Source organism: Macaca nemestrina, chromosome 12, assembly GCF_043159975.1.
Source record: "Macaca nemestrina isolate mMacNem1 chromosome 12, mMacNem.hap1, whole genome shotgun sequence".
Taxonomy (NCBI): domain Eukaryota; kingdom Metazoa; phylum Chordata; class Mammalia; order Primates; family Cercopithecidae; genus Macaca; species Macaca nemestrina.
The window spans coordinates 34,720,491-34,741,594 of record NC_092136.1 but is presented as its reverse complement, the minus strand read 5'-3'; the positions used below and the strand labels follow the sequence as shown (position 1 = coordinate 34,741,594).

The window sequence follows — 21,104 nt, the reverse complement described above, 5'->3', positions numbered from 1 at the left end:
TTATGTCTAATGAAGATGGTTTTAAAAACAAGAGTGTTTGGGGATTTGATTTTTGTTTTTTCGTTTTTTTTTTTTTTCTCTCTCTCTCTCTCTCTAATTTGAGAAGTCGGTGAAAAATAGCACAGTGGCTTGAAATAATATTGGGAGATAAACACCTTCACTTTTCACTTTGGATTGTCTCTTTTCCCTAGAAAACAAATTGACTAATAGTTAGAGAGATGAAAAAGGATAATAACCAAGATGCATTGGAAAAACAGTTCCTGAATATAAGGAAATATATAAGCAGAAAAGAAAAAAAAAAAAAGCTGTTTTTGTTTGTTTGTTTGTTTTTCTCCTTGCAACCAGAGCCTTTGCCTTTGCCTGCAAAATCAGAGTTGGTAACTCCAGGCAGATCTGCCTGCATTTGCAGTCTGGACAACAACCCCGCCTGGAGAATATCAATCGCACAAAAAGAACTATCTCTTTCCATGATTTCAAAAGGCACAAGTAATTCAACAGTACAGAGAGGTTTGAGTTTTGCAAACTGTGTCTTCAACTTAGCTTTGCGTTTTTTTCATTTGTTGACAGTTTAGACTTTGGGGGCCACCATCATCACAACAAAACTGCCAGGGCAATAGCAGTGCATTCCATTGAGAAGTGCTCAGCGAGAAGACAGAACAGCATTGCAAACTAACATGTTTACAGGGAAAAACACTTAGCCTCAAATTAGCGAGGGAGGACAGCAGAAATGTGTTGGGCTTAATTCAAGGCTAAGTGACGTTGGGCACAGAGGATGTTTCTGGTTACCATCATCTTGAAGAAGACATTCACAGTGGTTACAAATTGACTTTTTATGGAGAAACTAAGACTGTTTCTAACCTATTGCACCGATATTATATTTAGTTAATATTTTATGAAAGAAAGTCCTCCCATTAGAGGTGGCAAATTGCTTTATAATTATAGTACTTTACAGAACAGACTGTCTGCTCCATTTTATGGCAAAAGCACAAAAATACAACTGCCTTTTCCGTGTAACTCCTTTGCAGAGTCTTTGTGGTAAGTGACTACCTCTCCCATGATTGTTTTTCTTCATTTCAAATATTAGTTTAATTTGCACACAAAGTCATGTTGCATGCTTGGTATGAGCTAATGAAATATTGATGCAGAAATTTCAATGAAGCAGGCCTGGAACACACTAGGGACCAGACCAGAGGTGAACAAAGATACCTCCTCACTCTTCTAAACTCTTGTCTGACTCCATGCCACTCTCATGGTGACTACCAGCCATTAAACGTGATGGCTATTTAGTAATGATGACTATAATGAATTGGTGGGCAGAGCAGCATCAAATTTTCATCAGAGAGTACAGATTGAATGGGAATGGAGGCTGGGCTATTTTCCCTTCCTTCTTCCTTCTTCTTTCTCTTCTTTTGTCCTTATTCTTCAATGAGAAGTGACAGATCTAAGTTCCTAGCAGATAAGGAACATGTTTTATTTACTTTTATATTCCAGAGTATATCACAATGTTGGCACTGAATAAATGTTTCCATGAAAAAAATTTTCCTCTGATTGAAATGTGCTGTATAGCAGAAGCTGTTAGTGCCCTGACGTGTTGTGTTAGAACTCCTCACTCCCATGAACACGAGTGAAGTCTACTGAGGCACCTGGTACTTACTGAAGGTGCTTTCCCTGACCACTACTGCAGGCTCCACTTGCACAGGGGGCCCTGGGAACTTAATGCCCAAAGAACAGCTCTCAACCAGTGATGAATGGAAATTGGTAGATAAATACCCCTCAGGCCAGACAACTCAAAGGTGTATTCTACAGACTTTTTCCAGAAGTCCCCAGTGGAACTGAACTCCGATTACCCACATAGGAGTGAACAGTCCTTGTCTTCACTTCCTTTCCTTTCTTGTCTCACTTCCCTGTGTCCCCATCAGCACTTCCAGGGATCACATCCCAAATTAACTACTTGCACTCAAATCCTTATCTCAGGTTGGGCTTCTGGGGAATACAGCCTAAGACATCCTCTGACACCAGGATAATCAAGTGATAAGAATTGATGGAGAGTTTTCTATGTGCCTAACTTTGCGCTATGCACTATGGGACTATTAAGGCATTTTAAATATTTACATTTACTCTGCTCAGAAATCTCTTATTTTGTTAATTTTTATTTCAATTGTTTTTGGGGTACTGGTGGTATTTGGTTACATGGATAAGTTCTTCATAAATTATGTTGGAAGATAAGACATACATATTTAAAACAATTAGTGGACCAGGCAGCATTATACAGGGATATTATAAAGTCTAAAGTGTGTATTATAGATAAGTGGAGACAAGGAAAGTGGAACAAGGTTCTACATGTACAGTCGGGACAAAAGTCATGAAAATGGTTGCTTGACTTGCGGACGCTCATGGTAGCTGATGTGGAGGACTCTAGGAGGATGGTACACTTAGTGCACAGGATGGTAGGTCTCCAAGCCTACTATTCTGCATGCAATGATGGCTCAATAAATACTTTGAGAAAGGCAAAATGAACAGGCAAATGAATCGGTCATGAAAACTCAGATGAGCTCCACTATGTATTCTACCAAATTTTTGAATTAAATAAATATGTAAATGTAATCACCTCTTACATAGTGGGGTTTTATTTTAAGTATTTGATTTTCTACTTTTCATCTTTTTTCCTATTTCACCTACATCAACTTGGTTCTCTCCCCAAGAGATCTGCTACTTGGTAACTGGGTGACCATAGGCAAGTTAATTAATCTCTTCAGTTTCAGGTTCCACACCTATAGAATGTTCAAAGGTTGACTTTGACTCTGGGGCATGATTTATTTGGCTAGTCCCTCAACTTCCAAGGGGGAAAAAAAGTCCCAACTTTCCACTATTGCTTTATCCCTGGCCCCCTCCTATATATGTATATTACTAAGCTTCCAAAAATATTAGGGTTTGCCATTCCTGAATTAGATAACATAACTTTTTTTTTAACTTTAACAAAGCATTTTGAAACAAGCAAAATGTTTGGAACTAAGACTGTGTGGCTTTGAAGCAGTCATTTAATCTGAGGATCAATTTCCATTTTCCAAAAATGAGGCTATTGCTTTTTTACTATAGTTAATTATGTAAAGCACTTGGCTCAATGAATAATCAAAAACTTGTACTTTTTTTTCACCAACTGAATTGAGATATAATTTAGATATTATAAATGCATGCATTTTAAGGACACAGTTTGATGAGTTTCGGAAAATGTGTACATTCATATGACCACACCAATCAATGTATAGAACACCTCTGTCACCCTGAAAGGTTCTCTTGTTCCTCCTTGCAGCCAATCTACCCCTTCACCCCCAACTCCAAGTAAGCACTGATCTGCTTTCTGTCACTATAGATTAGATGTGTCTCTTTCTAGAGTTTTATATAAATAGACTCATGTAGCATGTGCTTTTTTGTGTCTGGCTTGTGTTGCTGAGCATTTTTGAGATTCATTCATGTTTTTGTGTGTATCTGTGGTTTGTTTCTTTGTAATAAGTGGTAGGTCTTCTTTTACTAATCAGCAAGAAAGTTATTTATTTCTAGAGGCCTTTAGACATTATCATATTTTGCAGTTATAACTGAGGAAGGATGAATCATAAATAGATTTAAGTGATATGATACCTAAGATAATTTTCTTTTTCTAAATAATTTAACAACAATAATTGCTAATATTTATTAAATACATGTTTTATAATGAGCATAAAACAGAAAATAAGAGGTGTATTAATTTTCCACTGCTGTGGCTTAAAAGAATAAGCATTTTTTTAATATCAAAGTTTCTATGGGCCAGGAATTCATAACTTGCTTTGGCTGATGATTCTGGCTCAAGATCGATCATGAAGTTGCAGTGAAGATGCTGGTTTGAGCTACCATCAACTGAAGGCTTAACTAAAACTAGAGGATCAGCTTGGATGGCTCACTTATGTGACTAGCAAGTTGGTGCCAGATGTTGACAGGAGGTTTCTCCCCACGAGGACTCTCCATAGGGCTGCTTGAGTGTCTTCTCAGTGTGGGTTCCTTTCCCCCAGGGTGAGTGAGCCAAGTGAGAGCAAGCAGGAAACCTGCAATGTCTTTTATACTTAGCCTCGAAAGCCACATACTGTCATTTTTCCATATCATAATAATTGCACAGGTTAGTCGTATTCAGTGTGGGAAGGGACCGTTGTCCATTGAATTTGTTCCTGACAAACAGATATGTTGAAGTCCTAGTACCAGTACCTGTGAATGTGATCTTATTTGGAAGCAAAGTGTTTGCAGATGTAATCAAGTTAAGATGAGGCCATACTGGATGTGGTGGGCCTTAAGTCGAATGGTTGATGTCCTTATAAGAAGAGAGAAATTTGGAGACAGACACACAGGGAAGAGTCATGTGAAGATAGAGGCAGAGACTACAGTCATGCATGTATCAGCCAAAGAGTGTCAAGGATTGTAGGTGGCCATTAGCTACAAGCAGCAAGGAGGGACTCTTCCCTAGAGCCATTGGGGGAAGTATGGTCTTGCCAACACTTTTATTTTATGCTTCTAGCTTCCAGAACTGTGACAAAATAAATTTCTGCTGTTTCAAGCCATTCAGGTTGTGGTAACTTGTTATGGCAGCCCTCGGACACTGATACAGGGACTAAATAATGGCATGAATACCAGGAGGTGGGGATCACTGAGGACCATCTTGGAGGCTGGCTACCACAGCAGGGGGGAACTTACTGTGATGGAGTAATTAGGGAATATGATAAAGTTTAAGCTGATAACTGAAAATGACAAAGAACCAACTAGGTGAAGTAGGTGAAAAAGCATTGCAGGCAGATGCAACACCTTGTAAAGACTTTATGACCAGGAAAAGTTTGGTGTGTTTGAGGCATGAGAAGGAGGCCAAACTTGGCTATTCTCTATTGGGTAAAGGAGAGAGAGATTCAAAATAGACTGGAATAATCAGTAGAGGTTGGATCCCTCCCCATTTGAGGGAGTTTGAATTTTATACAAAGGGCAGTGTGTGGCGTTTTAAGCAGGGGAGTGGCATACTTTTGTTCATGATTTTAGAAGATGACCTAGGCAGCCATGTAGACAATAGATTGAAGAGAAAGATTTAAATGAGAAGACCAACTAGGAGACTACTGCAATAGTCCAAGCAAGAGGTGTTATTGCCTTAATAGAAGGAATTAAGATGAAAGGAAATAGACTATTAGAGATATATGTTGGAGTTCAAGTTACAGGGCTTAGTCATTATATGTGGGGTATAGGGGTAAGAAAAAAGAAAGAATCAAGGATAATGCCCACTAAATGCAGAATATTCTTTCCTAAGTAATTGAAACTCCTATTAATTTTAAATGAGCTTTATCCATTGTGAAATCTTCAAGCGTAGAACTCTTTGTCATTCCCTATTATAAAGGCTACACTACTTAGCATGGCACAGGAACGGCCTCAATAAGTCTTTGCCTGAATGACCAGCCTCATCTCTTCACCTACATCTATCACACTGAGCTGCTCATTCTTCTGGGAACATGGCATGATGACAAAACACATTCCCTTCCTTCTGCCTGGGATATCTTTCCAGCTCACCTCCATGAAGGCTTCCATATTGGTGAGGGGTTTCATCACTTCCCCTACTTTGTTCTCATAGCATCCTGCTGACCCCTTTCTTTCTTCTTATCTCACCATATGTTTGTGATCCATCCCACCATATGTTGTATATCTGTATGTCCCATTAACCATGGGCCTCCTGAGAGCCAAAAACTCATCTAATTCTTATTTAATATCTCTGTCTGCTCCTAGCATAATCATAAGCACATGATAGAGATTCAATTAATGATTGTCAAATGAATAACAGAGATAACAGAGATGACTGGAAGTGTTTGACAGCTATTGGTGGATAGACTTATTTCTGATGAATATCAAGATGCCATGATTCCTCTCTGAGTTAGAATCAAAGAATCCCAAAGGCCCACCAGAAAAGACAGAAATATGATTCATAGGCTTATGAAATCATTTATTTAACAAATACTGAGTGCCTATTATGTGTCATGGTTCCAAGTGTCAGGGACATAGCAGGAAATAGGGTGGACAGGCCTCAATCCTCATGGATATTACATTCTTTTGAGAAGAAACAAACGATAATTAAATGTACAAAAAAGTGAATAAGGTAACTTCACTTGGCTGTGACCACAATAAAATGGAATAACCTGATTGAGTCTGAGTGGGGATCTCTGAAAGGTGCTTAGAGAAGATGTCTGTTAACCAGTAGCATAATAACAGGAGAGAAAAGTTTCCAGGCAGATACTCTAACTACAAGTCCCAGAGTAAGAAAGAAAGACAAGCAAGCAAGCAAGCAAGCAAGCAAGCAAGCAAGCAAGCAAGAAAGAAAAAAGAAGAAGAAGAAGAAGAAGAAGAAGAAGAAGAAGAAGAAGAAGAAGAAGAAGAAGAAGAAGAAGAAGCAGCAGCAGCAGCAGCAGCAGCAGCAGCAGCAGCCTAGGCGGGGTGTGGTGGCTCATGTCTGTAAACCCAGCACTTTCGGAGGCCAAGGCGGGTGGACCTGAGGTCAGGAGTTCGAGACCAGCCTGGCCAACATGGTGAAAACCCGTCTCTACTAAAAATGCAAAAAAAATTAACCATAGTGTCAGGTGCCTATAATCCCAGTTACTCAGGAGGTTGAGACAAGAGAATCGCTTGAACCCAGGAAGCAGAGGTTGCAGTGAGCTGAGATCGTACCACTGCACTCCAGCCTGGGCAACAGAGTGAGACTTCATCTCAAAAAAAATAAACAAATAATAAGAAGAAGCCTATGATATACCCTAAGCTCTATTTTCAAATGCCATGTCAGGTTTTATATTGTAAAAAAATCAAAGCAAACAAAATCATCAACATATTTTTAAACAAGTTTAAAATTTCAGGGAAATCATACTTTACATACATATCTGTAACCTACTTGCCTTTATTCACTTGATATCTTTTATTGTCATTAAATTTGTTTTACAAAAATTTGTAATAGTTATATGGTATTTCTACATAGACATAATATAGTTTAGGTAATCAAACCTCTATTTTGGTCCATTTATATCATTTTCAACTTCTCATAAGTAATAGGAGGGTAAACATCTTTAACTGTAAATACTTTGTATATACATGATTTTTTGGCATGTGTGACAAATTATTAGGAGAAAAACTACTGAGTCAAATATTTTTCATCCACATGACCAATTTGCCCTGCAGAAGGTTACTATCCCACCATGAGCAAGTGGAGGTTAGATGCCTGATTAGAATTAGCTTGTTTTGTATCATATGAACAAAAGGAGAATTGTGCAACTTAGTTCCAAGAAAGGCCACCAACGTGGTTGGAACAGCCATCTGAAACCTTCAAGGACAACATTCCAGCACTAGCTGTTTCTACAATCATCAGGACTGTAGATGCAGCCCTTAGCCATTTAAAGTTGTTAAAAGTCATCCACACTATTCTCAGTGGACAGAATGAGAGGATTTCCATCTACTGAAACATGACATGGCTGATTTCTGATTTAACTATCAGTGGTCTTCAAGCATCTAACCTAGAAAAAAACCTAAGTGTTCCTAAGGTTTATCAAACTGATCACCAATTTCAATAGGAAATGGACAATTTATGCAAAAAAAAAAATCACTGAGACTTCAGACTTCAAAGGAACAGCTATTGGTAAATCTACCAGCTTCTGCTTTTCAATGACTATCTCAACAAAACATTCAGGGCAGTCACCATTTCTGCCAGAAAAAAAAGAAAAAAAAAAAAAAGCAGCACATAAATACGTTGTATGACTGGGGAAAATGTAATCTAAATGCATTGCTCCTGCAACTTTTAAAAATTAATAAGTCATTTTAATTGCCTCTTATAATCATTGAAATTTACAACTGTAAGGGTTTTGAGATATCATCTTGACTTATGATTTCTTACCTTTGAAGAAACAGAGGCCCAATTTTGATGTAAAAATATTTTTGAGAGTCCCAACTTAATAATAAACTTTTTTAGTTTATTGTTTGAGAACATAATCATGACAATGAATCTATGAATCCAGAAATATTCTTTAAGTTTATTTTGATATCCCCAAAACAAACCTACACACCTGTAAAATAGGAACACATATATAAGCAAAACACATGATGTATTTAGTTAGTGGATCACTTGCAATGAACTCCAAGCACACTGCTTGCTCCTTTCCCACCTCAGGAGTTTGTCTACTACAGATTAGGAATTACTGAGCTTATAACATTAGCAGTGAGGAAACTAAAGTGCATGAAAGTCATGTGAATTATCCAAACCATAGAATTAGCAAAGGAGCCCAAACTGGAGCCAGAGCACTTGATTTTTCCTCTAAAGCTCTTTCCCGAGATGGGTTGGGACTACAGCTAAACTAAGGGTGTCCAATCTTTTGGCTTCCCTGGCCTACATTAGGAGAAGAAGATTTGCCTTGGGCCACACATAAAATGCACTAATGCTAACAATGGCTGATGAGCTTTAAAAATCACACACACACAAAAAAGAAATCTCATAATGTTTCAAGGAAGTTTACAAATTTCTGTTGGGCCACATTCAAAGCTGTCCTGGGCTGCATGTGGCCTGCTGGCTGTGGGTTGGACAAGCTTGAGTTAAATCATTTACCACTGTGATCTTGAAAGTCACCTCACCTTGCTAAGCCTCAATACCCTAATCCATGCAGTGAATAATTATGTAATTTATGTAGGTACTTCCTCTGAAAGCCCAGTTTCTGACCCAGAGCAGGTGCTCTGTACATGTTAGCTATTTTCATTATTGTTATCTTGATTATTTCCATTTCCACAACATCTTTGCTTTAGACTTTATAACAAACAAATGAAAGTGCACCAAACCTTTACAATTTATCTGCCAGGACTCTCTGCTTATCAATTCTTCAGTTACCTAATGCAGCCCCATATCATTCAGGGCTTCAGAAATGCCTTGCCATTTTGATTGGAGAAGAAATGGTTCCCTCTCTGTAACTTATCAACTAACCTTGCCTCTTGGGTATTTACATAAAGAATGGGAATTTATTTGACAAGAAACTGTGGGAATAAATTGCCTTTAACTATTCTCCCACAACTATGTGCTATGAATTTGCATCATTCATTTCTATCTCTCTGCAGGCTGATAAACAGTTTGTTTTTAAAAAGTGAAATCTTGTTTGTCTTGACTAGTAAGATCATGAACTCTGCTGAAAAAATGCTATTATTTCTGCTACGAAAATTGGTTTATTTAATGGATTTTCATTTAAATGCATTGTTAAGCTAAAACAAAGAAAACAAAACAGAAAAGTGACATCCTGATTTCCCAACATGATAATTAGAGCTTAGAGAAATTCAGACATCCTCCTTTCCTCTCTCTTGTCTTTTTTGCTGTGTGGTTATTAGGCCTATAGCATAGTCAAGATGTTACTCTAAAGCAGACTTCAGGAAATAAGAAATTTGCTACGTTTTGCAAAGGACTATCATAAATATTTCAAATTGTTTTTCTGTATGCACAAATGACAGCACATTTGATGCTTTTCTTGCCAGACCATACGTACATATCAAATTATCACATACATTGGATATATGCTTGTACGAGACAAAAATAGGCATGGAAAAGAGAAGTTTTTACTATTCACTTTGATGTAAATCTTAAACCAGACTGACTTCAGTTACATTGGCTAAAAGCTTCCTGAATCTGCTGCAATAAAAAAATTGTTTGCTAACATAGGACTTGATGATTACCACAGTGATTGACTCAAAAACTGAGTCAAGGCCGGGCATAGTGGCTTACACCTGTAATCCCAGCACTTTGGGAGGCTGGGGCAGGTGGATCACGAGGTCAGGAGTTCGAGACCAGCCTGGCCAAGATGGTGAAACCCCTTCTCTACTAAAAATACAAAAAACAAACAAACAAACACACAAACAAAAAACCAAATCAGCTGACCACAGTGGCAGGTGCCTGTAATCCCAGCTACTTGAGAGGCTGAGGCAGGAGAATCACTTGAACCTAGGATGCGGAGGTTGCAGTGAACCAAGATCATGCCACTGCACTTTAGCCTGGGCAACAGAGCAAGACTCTGTCTCAAAAAAAAAAAAAAAGAAAAACTGAGTCAAGTGAAGAAGAGAAAGAAAGGAGAATGTGAGTGAAGGGAGAAAATGTCCTTGCTGTACATTTACAAGACAAAGACAGAGTCTTGGCTCAAACACTGATAATTTGATTTTGGACAAATCACCTAACTTCTTTAAGCAGTTTTCCTCATTTTATAAAGTGGAAATAATAATAATCTCAGCCAGTTTATCTATCAGAGTTGTGATGAGAATCAAACCAGATGATGAACATAAAAAGATTTTGTAAATTATAGGTGTTTACAAAATTACATGAGTAAAGTTATGGCTATTTCAGTCTTTCTTGATTTGTTTTCACATTCCATGGAAGAAATTAGGTAAGATACAAAAGTAGACTCAGTTTTAGTTCTTTATTTTTACACTTAGTGAAGTACATATCATCTGAGAGAGCAAACAATGCTTTTATTCTTGCATCATAAAAAAAACAAAAATGAGATCTCTCCTTGAACATTGTGATCTAATCATGCTTTGTTGTATTTCACTTCCTGTAGAGTGGACATTCTTATCTGACTATCAAACGTTAGGGTCACAATGTTGAAACTCCATATTCACTTTTATCTCCCACCTCTCTAACAATCTGCTTGATGCAATCAGTATCAAGACTGCCTTATCTGCCCTCTAAAATATTTTTCTGTTAATCACCAGGTAATTCAATTGAGACAGTGATTATGTCTTAAAAATAACTGAATGTATACAGTTTCCTCTTTGATGTACTAATTCCCTAATGGTAAATTTTATCTTTTTGTATATATCTCTCTGTGACCTTTTAGAAATTACCAGCAGCTTTAAAAACATCATTTTAACATATTTTTAACATAAATCATCTAAACCAACACAATAATTAAATATGTATTATTCCCTTATTTTAAACTTAAAAAAAGTTTTCCACACATATGGATAAGATATAGTAAGGAATGGTTCTTTTTAAAACGTTGGGGTGTTTGAAAACAGGAACATTATTTGTTCTTTATAGGCAAATCTGTATTTTTTCCTACTCACTACTATCATCAACTATATTTAATTTAAATCTCTGGTTAATATCCAGGGCCCCTTGTCCCTGGGGGAAAGTCACATTCTGAAGATTGTTTTAGAAAGATTCCGGTGCCTATGTTCTCACTACTGAGCAAAAGGGAAGATTGAAGAGTGAAGTTTTACAGATGGGTTCTATAAGAAATCAAAGACACATGCGTGTTTTCTTAGTGACGCTCATATGCTTTTAGTTCACCTTGTGACACCTGTGGCTGCTCTATAGCAGACAGCAGCATGTGTCTGGTGGCAGCACCCAAATGTTAAAACCCAGCATGCAAAGCCAAAATCATCAACATGTGATCTACCAGTGAATCAGCCTGCATTTGCTCCCTTCAAGAAGAATGGTGCCTGTATGTAAAAATCACGAAGCATGCACTGTTGGTGGCACTTGGTGGCTTATTCATTATTCTGTTTGGTAGATTGGAGAGGCAGAAGAATAAAAAGATTATTGTTCTCATTTCCATGTGATTTGACTCAGGCATGTTTAAAGGGTAGCTCTTGTACCAGGGAAAGGAAGATTTGATCCTGCACTGCTCCTAAGGTAAATATTTTTACTTAATTTGATCTAAATGAACATTGGACTCTATCCTTATTTTTTTTTTCCTGGTATTTTCTCTTCTCATTAAAATCTCTGACGCTGCCTTGTCATAGTTTCCACTGACAACAGGGTCTCATGCTCATTATATGCTGGCTCTGAGTTTTGGGACGAAGGTCATTTAAAGAAGAGAAAATCATGTTAAAGACAACTTGGAGAGAAAATTTGAATATGGCAACAACTATAAATCTGTTGTAAATATAATGAGTTTTGACTACTTTTTCTCTAGAGGAAAACTAAAGCCATCAAGGAAAATTTCTTAACCAGTAAACTTTCATTTCACAAAATACTGTCTTTTAACTTCTTACTGGTTTATCTTCTTTTGGAAATGTAAGCGCTTAATGACATATTGACTCTTGCTGAAGTCACAAGCCAATTACATATCTTTCCAAATAGATTTTTTTTTTTTCATGGAGTGATGGGGATGGGAACATGTAGAAGAAGATAGAAATAAAATTAAAAATTCATTGGGAAAACAGAATAAGAACCATTTAAACATGAACTCAATTGTAAGTGACAAGGTACAAAAAACAGGGGGTTTTATCTTTTATAGAATCAAATATAAAAACTTGACTAGTATAACAGGAAAGATGTGTTAGTAGAACCATGGCAATATGATAACACCATTGTTATTTATTGAACACTTTCTATGTGTTAGGCATCTGCTAAATATAGTAGCTAAATATAGTATCTATCTCATTACGGCTGTACCCAGAGATAAGCCCATTTGGGATGTATAATAATATCTCAACTTCTGGATCCATTTCATTTAATATCCTTGCTCTAGTATGTGAAGTATGTGTGTTATTTGCATTGACAAAGACCAGCCTGAATGCTGTGTAGCCCACAAAGTGCTGAGGGATGGAAGAGGAGCTACCATCACATCTGTACTCTTCTAAAGGTGGATCATGTGAAGTTCTCCTTCCGGAAAGCTCTGGTTTAGTATCCCAGGCAATTCCATAAACCCATAAACATCATTTGATTCATGATTTCCTTTTGTACAGCTATGCGTTTGATTATTTTTTATGCATTAAATGTGGATTACTTAAACATTATTATGTGTGTTTTATATGAGTGTAATCTTATGAATATGGTGTACAATGGCTATGAAATAACTTAACTAGAAAAATGGCAAAATTTTAAAACAATTAATGAAAGCAGTAACTTGTTAGTTGTATAATGCTAATCAGTATTAACTACTGAAGAAATTGTGTCCATTATTATGGGTTTTGGTGTTCTTTTGGGATAAGTCGATGTTAGCATTCAGAATACATAAAATTTATTTTTTTGAAATTTTTAGGGATTCTACTTATTTCTCATAATTAGTTATTTAAGGTATTTTCAGGCACAAACTCTAAGTATAATTATTCTCATTTTACTAGATAAGAAATTAATATCGACAAGTTTAATGATCTGCCCAAGGACATACATATGATGAAGTTGGAGTATAAACTGTCTGACTGTTCTGTCTGACTCCAAAACTAATGTTATCAAACCCCGTTATTATAGGACAATGCCTGCCTAACAAACAACTAGCTCACCAAACGAGAACTCATATCCTTCTTCTAATAGTTATGCCATTGTTTAAAATATTTTTTGAAGTTGTCTTTAAGTCATGTCCTTGGAGGCTATTTATGGAGCTCACAAAGTAATGTTTCAGTACTTTGCAGTCATCTTTGAACACAACTTGACCATCTGTCTTGTTGATAAGAGCTTTTCCTGACTGCAACTTGAAAAACTTCTAGAAAGACAGATGTTGGCACCATTGCTACTTTTTTAAAAAGTGAGATACAGACCCTAGGTGCTGAAAGTGGAATTTCTAACCTGGCTTGGAAACTGATATTATTGCTTCCCAACTAATTTTGTACATCTGTTAAAAATATGGTTTTGTCAAACATAGACTCAAAGATCTTAGCATTTAGAGGATTTTGAGAGACTCTGAGATTCAGAAAAGATAACATAGGCTCTTGTAATCTCAGCAGTTTGAGAGGCTAAGGAGGGTGGATCATCTTAGTCAGGAGTTCAAGACCAGCCTGGCCTACATGACAAAACCCCAACTCTACCAAAAATACAAAAAATTAACCAGGTGTAGTGGTGTGCACCTGTAGTCCCAGCTACTTGGAAGGCTGAGATGGGAAGATCGCTTGAGCCCAGGAGGTCGAGGCTGCAGTGAGCCAGGTGACAGAGAAAGACCCTGTCAAAAAAAGAAAAAAAAAAAAACAACTGAGGGAAGTTAGGAGAATTTTGTTCTGGGAAAAAAAAAAAATTCTGAAGGGTAAATTCCATAGGGGACAGTAGAATAATATATTCAAAGTTGCTAAAGGAAAATAGCTATGAACCTAGAACTCTATGCCCAGTTTAATTATCATTTAAGGAGAATTTAAGACCCTACCTTTTGGCAAGATCAAAGTGGCAGGTAGAGGGTTAGAAGTTGAGAACAACAACATTCTAGTAGAAAATGCCTGTTTAAGGAAAAGATTTCTAAGAGAGCTTTCCTGAGACCATGGCAGTTACAAATACCTTGTCATTTGCAATGAGTTCTTTAGAAACACTTTTTAAACACAGTACTCACAGATTTCTACTTACAAAACCAAGCAACAAGAATCTCATAAAAAGATGAACTCACAATAAAAATTTTTTAAATGAAATGAAAGTATCATAGAGCCAGTAAATGCAACAAACAAAAGAATTAGCACTTCTGAAGGGAAGAGATGAATTCACAAACACTCCAATATAATTTATTTTCATTGAAATTAAAAACTCATAGAATATTTGCAAACGGGTACATACAAACACAACAGTTTACTTCTGAAAAGGGAAACCAAGGGAATGGGTACAGGAGTAGGGTGGAAACTTACATTATGCACACACTGTCTTTTAATAAAATGTTTGGATTTTTATAGCATACACTTTTAAAAATACACTTAAAAAAGCTGTCTGGTACTATATTATCATTGGATAAAATAGACTTTCGGGAAGAAAATGAAGATGATCTTTTTTTGACCATTAAATTCTTTTTAACAATAGAGACAGAACCATCCCATCCTGTTTCTGAGTGCTCTAAAAATACAGTTTCAAAATACATAAAGAAAGAACCAGACAAATACTCTATCCTAATAAAGATGTTTGAATTATACTCTCTAGAAATTGGTAAGTGGAGTGAACAAAAATCAATTAGGCATATAGAAAATGTGAACAACACAACCAACAACTTTGATCTAATTGACATATATAATCCTGTACTCAACAGAGAATATGTTTTCTTCTTGAGACCACTTGCATATACAAAAATTGAACAGTATCCTTGGTAAAGGAATCTCAACAGATACTGAAGAATCATTATCCTGTAGTCCACATTGTATGACGCAAAAACATCAACAATCAACCATAAAAAGAATGAAGAATCCCAAATGGTTGGAAACACAAAGTCCTTCTTATAAATAATTCAAGGGTTAATACAGAAATCTTAAGGGAATTTGCGACATGCTTGGAACTGAATGACAGTGAAATCACTACATAGCTAAACTGTCAGAATGCAGCTAGAAAAGGACTTAAAGGGAATATTGTAGTCTTAAATGCATACATTTTAAAACAGGAAAGATTGAAAATGAGTAAAGCTATCAGCTCAAGGAGGTAGATGAAAACAGTATTGCACACTTGAAGTAAATGGAAAGAAACAGTAAGTGCAGAAAATAATAACATAGAAAACAAAAAAAGAAGAGAGAAGAAATGAAAGTTAAAATCTGAGTCTTTGTAAAGATTAATGCAATATATAAACTGACAAGATTGATCATGGGGAAAAGAAACATCATAGACAAACAGTATTAAGAATGAAAAAAGAGGAAAACTTTAGATGCATTAAAGATGGTAAGAGCACAAGAAAATATGAGCAACTCTATTCTAGTACTATTGCAATCTTACATAAAGCAGATAATTTACTTAAAAAAAACTGCATGAGTTATTACCAAAGTTAAATCAAGAAGAAACAGATTATTGTAATGTACATCTAATAATTGAAGAACCTAAATTATTAATGAGAACTTTATTCACCAAAAGGAAGTATCAGATCCAGACAGGTGTCTTTAATATTGACACATAAGCTTTATATGAATTATTCCAGAAATTAGACTGAGAAGAAAAGCTGCACATCCACTGTTATGCATCTATCAAAACTAGACCAAAAAAAAGCATTTAATGGGAAGATTATGGACCTCGCTCATCAATGAATACAGGTGCAAAAAATTTAAATAATATATTAGCAGAATAAATACAATATTGTATTTAAGATACATGGTGACCAAGTAGTATCTATTTCAACAATATAAGAACATGGTTATCATGGAAATGTTGTCAGTTAGAAAGATGTTCAAGTTCAAGCAACAGGAAACTTGTTTAAAATGGCTTGAACAAGTAGGCATTTATTTTACTCATAAAAAGAAATCTGGAGGTATTCAGTTGCTGGTATTGGTTCAGTGGCTCACCAATATCAGGAGTGATGATTCTTTACTCTTTTACCCATGGTTATACAGGGGCTGCTGGCAGCTCTGACGTTAGACAGAGGTCAGAAACAGGAAAAAGGAGGATGGGTGAAGGGTTCCATCTGCCATGTTTTTCTCTTTTATTTTTCCTGGAGTCTTCCTGGCAGAATTCCACTTAACAGATCACCAGCCAGACTGGCCAGAATGCCACCTGTAGCTGAAAGGGAGGCTGTAAAAGCAGTGAAAATATAATTATAATTAGCCTCCACCACTGATGGCCTGAACAAAATCAAGATTTTGTTAGCAAAAGAAATGGGGAAGAATAACTGTTTCATAGTCAACAAGTAGTGTCTGCCTTAAAAACCTAGCAGAGAAATTCATTATGTTAACAGATTAAAAGAGAAAATTGATATGATCATCTCGTTAGATGCAAAAAAAAAAGCATTTAGTAAAACAATAACTACTAACAAACTAGAAATTTCAGGAAATTTTCTCAACACAATAGAGAGCATATGTGAAAAACTTCTAGCAAACCACACTTAGTGCTGAAACTTTAGAAATATTATCTTTAAAGTAAGAAACAAAAGCAGGATACCATTATATCTGATAAATATACTAATATATAATTACATATTATATATTTGTACTTGTCTACATATATGATATATAAATATAGACAAATAAATTATAGTATATTCATTCATTTGGTGACATGCTATCAATCAATTAAAATGTTAAATGAATGCATTAGATCTTTACCTATCAACACTGATACATATCGAACATATATTAAAATACTGAGTAGCCAAAGGATATATGCTGTATATTACCACTGATGTAAATTTGAAAACCTCAAAACTACTACTGTATATTATTTATTAACACCTGAATTTGCAATAAACATAGAAGCCACACCACCACTTCATCTGGAAAAGGAAGAAAGGAAAGGAGGTAGATAAGGGATACAAGAAGGTTTCTACTGTTTAGAAATACTTATCTTAAGAAAAAAAGAGACTAGAGCAAATATGTCAAAATGTCAAAATGTGTCAAATCTGATTATGGGTACATGATTCTGTTTTGTGCTCTTTTTTGCATTCTTTAAAATGTTTCTCCTGTTTCATAAGGGTAAAAACCTCAAGAATATCTTTTGTCTCTGATGTCCCCAGTCTGTGACAAGTTCTAGAATCCCAAGAATTTTCCAAGGGTTTGTCTAATGTCCCACATGAGGGAGCCAGACCCTAAAGCTGCAAGTGTGCTGACCTCAATCATTCTGTAGGTTTCCTGGGCTATTTGGTTCTCACCTCCCACCCTCGACTAGCACCTGCTGAGGTGTCTAAACTGAAAGCCTGTTGGTCCTGATCCTTGCTGCTTTTATGGAGTCCTGCAATAGTTTTCCTAGTTGGGAGGAAGACAGGCATCCCTCAGTTTCACTCCTAGATGAGCACTTATAGCCAAAACTCATTATTTCAGGCTCCAAGTATGATGGCCTTGAACTACGTAACATATAGGTCTACCCTTTTCCCTTCCTGTCATGCTGGAACAGCTTCAGTAGCAATACAATGTGCCTGAAATCAGCCATACCCTCTCATCTGCCATGATCCCAAGATCCCTGAAATGACCCTGTTCTCACTGTGGGCAAGTGAGTACTGGTTCTTCTCTACTTTTAGGTGTTCCTTGAGTCTGTGGCTTCCCACCTCTGTTGTCATCACTGCTAGTTCCCATTACGGAAGTGAGGGGTGGGTCAGGGGAAGGGTAGGAAAAACTAGAGGTTCTGTGGAATTATTTGCACCTGACAGGCCTGGTTACATAATATGTGGGGCTCCATGCAAAATTAAAACATTGAGTTTTTTTGTTTATGAACCAATTGTGGAGCCCTGTGTGACTGCATGGATCACACATCTATGAAGCTGGTTCTGGCACCTAGCCTACTTCCTTAGCTGTGGTGAGATCTCTTGCCTCCTCAAAAATAGTCCCTCTAACCTACCTTCACCTACCAGTCAGATACCTCAAAAGATAAAATCTCTCCATCCTCATTCACAAAGACCACTTCATGGGCAGTGGATGACTGGCTGTACAAATACCCATGATCTTTGTTTCCATGGTTAATAATAGGAAACAAAGAAGGAAAATAGTCTAAAGCTGATATATTTCCCAAGGTCTAGGCTAGCTATCATATGTTGAATGTTTACTATGCACCAGAAACTGAACTAAGAACTTCATACACATTATCTCATTTAATTCTGACAGAACTTTTGTATGTAGATTATTTTTTTTAGCAGTTTTGTTTTAGCTGAATTCTTATTCTCTCATTCCCTTTTCTAGAAAAGAAAAGAATCTGAATGGTCCATTGACTCAAGAGTATGATTGGTTAACGTTGAACGATATTGATTAAAGACCCACTGTTCAGAGGACTAGATACTATGAGAAGAGTCACAAGATGTAAATTTCTCACGAAGTTTGTACATGCTCTGAGGACATGGCACTTATAAGCATACATATCAATACATTGTGTGGTGGGCATTAGGACTGTTCACAGATATTCTCTTTTTTTTTCTGGCACATGATAGGACTGTTCTGTACCACCTGCTTATGACCACATGACTTATTTTTTCAATAGAATGTGAATCAGAAGTGATGTGTGTTATTTAAGAGAGGAACTATTAAAATTCTGTTTCTCTGCTACCTATCTTTCCCTCTCCCATGGAAATCAATAGCACTCCGGACTGTGACTGTTCTGTCATCTGCGGCTCCAAAGTGAGAATAGCAACAATGTAGAGCAAAGCTCCTAGATGACCTGTGGGGGACATAGAGTATTGTGAAATAATCCTTTGTTGTTTGAAGACATTGAGGATTTGGGTATTGCTTGTTATTGCAGCATAACCTAATCTATCCTGGTTCATATGAAAGGAACCAATGCTAAGCGGAGACAGTCCTATCATATCATTTATTGCAATAGAAAATGATTTAGTCGCAGATAGCCTGACCAGAAACACCAAATCAACTGTTCATATTTGACCTATCTTTCAACTTCCAACCAAAATATGATAACAATAGTACAACACACATCTAGTGTTTACTATAGGCCACTGTTCAAAATGCTTTATGAATATTTACCCATTTAGTCCTCATGACAACCCTGTAAATAAGATATTTTTATCTTCCTTTTACAGAGAAGGAAATAAGCATAGAGAGGTTACATTGCCCAAGATCATACAGCTAATAAGCAAGGGGAGCTGGAATTTGAACTTCAGGAGTCTGATTCCCAAATGCCTACCTTTGACTACAAAGTTCTGCTTCCTCTGTGTAATTCAAAACTTAAACCAATTCTGGGAGCACAAAAGCTGCTTCAGAGTTGTAGAGAATATAGATTGCTCACCTCCTCCTCATGCAAGTCATCCCTCTCCTACCTGCCCCTTTGCATTCAGCAATAGTACTCTGGTTCCTTTGAGTAATTCCCTCTCCTCCACTTTCAGTCAACATGGCTTGGATGGGGTTGACACAAGTCCTGCCCTAAGGATACATCTGGATTGCCTTAAACCAGCCAGCCTGTTTCCTCCCTTGGATTGGTTTGGGGATTAGAGTCAGTGTGAGGATAGGTTAGCTGGTGTTTCTAGGGAAAGGAAGGTTTCTTTCTCTACCACTGTAATTGGCAGAGTGTGAGTGTGAAGCCTGCATCTGCAGCCACCTTAAAGCTCTGAGGGACATGCTGGAAATTCACAGAGCTTGAAATAGAACCAACCCACAGGAAGCAAAACCAAGAGCCAGATGCTACTGTCACTGTTTGAACCCTGAATCAAGCCACACCTGAAGGCAGCTGTACCTGTGGACTTTTGAGTTTTATGAGCCAATTAATTTCTCTTTTTACTTCAATCCATTTTGAGTTGGTTTTCCTGTCACCTACAGCAAAAAAAAAAAAAAAGAAAAAAAAGAAAAGAAAAAAAAGTCTGAACCTATGGAAAAGTAAACAAAATGAACAAGAGCAACAATAAAACACACAACAATCTATGAGAGAAATAAACTATTCATTTCTGCTTGAGGGATGAAGATCAATCTGAATTATCAAAATGACTGAATCTAACATTATTAAACAGCAAGACAAATAACAAAAAAGCAACTATATTTCATCGACTTTGAGAAATCTCTAAAAATGTATTTAATTGCAAAGGGAGGCATCCTGTAGATCTTAAATAACCTGCTATACATTTTTTTAAAAAGCAAATGGCTAAGAATTATTTCTAACTGGCATCTTTAGACATTGTTGGAATACAAGAAACACTGTTCAAACACCATTTTAAAACTTGCTGGGTTTACTTGTTAGGATGGCTAAGATGCATTCTGTTACATCATTAGGCCTTCTTTGTAAAAAAAAATAATAATTCTAGAGACCCTTTCATGGCAGAAATTATTATTTGTTGGTCAAATGACCCAAAGTGCCTATGAATTTAATAAAGTCTTTAAGTCATTTTTAATTTTATCTATCACAATAGCATGTATGTACATTTGGAAATTAGTCACGTAAGGATGTACGGCTCAGTTCACAGTTATGCATATCCTATATATGGATCCTCAGGGCATTAAATAACTGTAATATTCCCTCCCCAACTGATGCCAAAGCCCAGTTTCTTTCTAAACTTTCCAATTATTACAGTCGCTGATTTGGTATGATCTACAACAGGAGTTTGAAATGTTTTTCTCTACAGGCCCACATAGTAAATAGTTTATGCTTCATGGGTCATGTTGCAACCACTCAACTCCATTGTTGTAGCCTGAAAGCAACCACAGGCAACACACGAACAAGCAAGCATGGCTGTTCTCCAAAGAATGTTTATTTCCAAAAACAGGTGGCTGGCCAGGTTTGGCTCAGAGGCCATGGTCTGTCTACA

General features: G+C 36.7%; 2 long non-coding RNA genes across 4 annotated transcripts in view; one reads left to right on the top strand and one right to left on the bottom strand.

Annotated features, from left to right (window-relative positions):
• The window catches only part of LOC139357484 (uncharacterized), an 81,465-nt gene that overhangs the window by 42,433 nt on the left and 17,928 nt on the right, over window positions 1-21,104 (bottom strand). For both annotated transcript variants that reach the window (XR_011610722.1, XR_011610721.1), the window contains exon 4: window positions 16,225-16,450. This is a non-coding gene — a long non-coding RNA (uncharacterized lncRNA). The remainder of the gene's footprint in view (window positions 1-16,224; window positions 16,451-21,104) is intronic.
• Window positions 11,656-21,104, top strand: part of LOC105471487 (uncharacterized) — a 73,844-nt gene continuing 64,395 nt past the window's right edge. For both annotated transcript variants that reach the window (XR_981167.2, XR_981165.2), the window contains exon 1: window positions 11,656-11,689. This is a non-coding gene — a long non-coding RNA (uncharacterized lncRNA). The remainder of the gene's footprint in view (window positions 11,690-21,104) is intronic.